The sequence below is a fragment of the Triticum dicoccoides genome, chromosome 3A (genome assembly GCF_002162155.2).
Source record: "Triticum dicoccoides isolate Atlit2015 ecotype Zavitan chromosome 3A, WEW_v2.0, whole genome shotgun sequence".
Classification (NCBI taxonomy): Eukaryota; Viridiplantae; Streptophyta; class Magnoliopsida; order Poales; family Poaceae; genus Triticum; species Triticum dicoccoides.
In genome coordinates, this window is record NC_041384.1 from 726,389,075 (window position 1) to 726,390,898 (window position 1,824).

General features: G+C 44.5%; 1 long non-coding RNA gene across 2 annotated transcripts in view; it reads left to right on the forward strand.

The window, feature by feature from the left end:
* Window positions 1-1,824, forward strand: part of LOC119270525 — a 5,708-nt gene that overhangs the window by 613 nt on the left and 3,271 nt on the right. The window contains exons 2-3 of one of the 2 annotated variants that reach the window (XR_005134159.1): window positions 680-719; window positions 1,012-1,111. This is a non-coding gene — a long non-coding RNA (uncharacterized LOC119270525). The remainder of the gene's footprint in view (window positions 1-679; window positions 720-1,011; window positions 1,112-1,824) is intronic. The other variant, XR_005134158.1, reaches the window with a different exon arrangement.

Below are 1,824 nucleotides of genomic sequence, written 5' to 3' on the forward strand. Positions count from 1 at the left end.
CGACGGCGGGGATGCCGGCAGAGGAGTAAGGATACGGGGAATCGATGCCCCGGCAAGTCCGTGCGCAGAATACCAACCAAAATCGATTTTCGGTTTTGATATCGAGGAATTTTCTCGCGTGATTTTTTATGTACTGCATCCAAGCAAGGAATCGATCCCATGACAGGTGCTTTGTACGCTGTAGGTTTGTTTCCACCAATAGGTAGGCAAATGTCATGTTACAATGGGCAATTGTTTGCAGATTTTGCGTGCAAATCTGTAGCAATTCACAGGCAAGTTTAGTTTTACAGGCAATGTTTCTCACTTCACTTTTTACAGCGTAGTGTTTCCAGATTTTCCCTCCCCCATCCCTGATGACCCCAAGCACTTTTTCGTAGGCAATGTTAGCACCTACAGTGGGCACTTTTGTAGCATTTGGTTTCCTCCAGAATTAAGCAATGCTACTACTTACAGTCGTCAATTCAGTGGCAAGCCGGGCAATGTGGCTCTGTTTTGCGGTTGATGTTCAGCAGGTTGTGGGGCAAGTTTACAGTGCGCATGTTTCTCTGTCGCGATGGATCCCTTTTTCGAGCTGATCCACCAGAGACTATTTAGAGTGGATATATAACATTGCCAGAAATATACATACATGTTTTAGTGGATTCTTTTTCCGGAACTGAATTTTCTTTTGCGGATGCAGGTTTGCTGTTTTTTGGTGTATCTACATGCAGGCTTTTTGAGTTAAGATTTTTGCTCTGAACGTACTAGTATTTCTTCAGAGTCTCGTTTACTGCTCCCTGAAATGTTAGCATTTTTTGGCACAATGCTTGAGCAGATAGCAAGCACTGCATAGTCTGTGGAGCCAAATTATTGCTCCATTTTTTAGCAGATAGCAGAGTGCATCTTTTATACATGTCGATTACTTATGTATATTGCATGTGCTTTTGTTAGATTTTTCCCCGTGGAAATAAATGAGAAACTGATTCAATGTAGAAGTCATGAAATAATCCATTCGTTTTTGCTTCTCTGCAGGCAACAGAAATAGTGAAAACTAGGCAAGGACAACTTTCCCACCATCCCTGGCATGGCAGTTTTTAAGATGGAGGACTCCCCAGATCAATACGATGGCAAGGTAGTGACCACACATTTTTTTTGCTTTTCTTTATTTTTTTCACAGCATTATTACATGCCTTAGGTAGGGAATCAGGCAAAAAAAACTGCAAACTAGATTAGCACGGAATTTATTCAAAACCTGTCCTATTCAGAATTAGGAAATCTCACACATTTTTTTATGCTAAACAAGAGCCTAGAACCTGTCCTATTCAGAATCAGGCAATCCCACCCATTCAATCCAAAGTTGCCTTAAACTATATACACTTTTGAAACCGCCTAACCCATCCAACCAACTCGCACCACAATCGGCGCTAGGTCACCTAACCCACCGACTTTTCTTACCTACAACAGCACACACACCCTGCAAAATCGCCTAAGCCGACCATCCAACTAGCGCAGCCTCGGGTGCTACAACGCCTAGCCATCGAACCTTATCGTCTACAACACCACACACTTTTTGCGCAAAATCGCCTAAGCCCGTCCAACCAACTCGCCCGCCCCCGACACCCATCTACTCAAATCACCTACATACATGACACACCTTTTTTGCAAAACCGTCTAACCCCTACAACCAACTCGCCCACCCCTTGGTCCTAGGTCGCCTAGCCTATCGACCCTAATCGCCTACAACACCACACAACCATTTTGCAAAACCACCTAAGCCCATCCAACCAACTCGCCCACCCTCCGGTGCCAGGTCGCGTAGCCCATCGACCATAATCGCCTACAAAG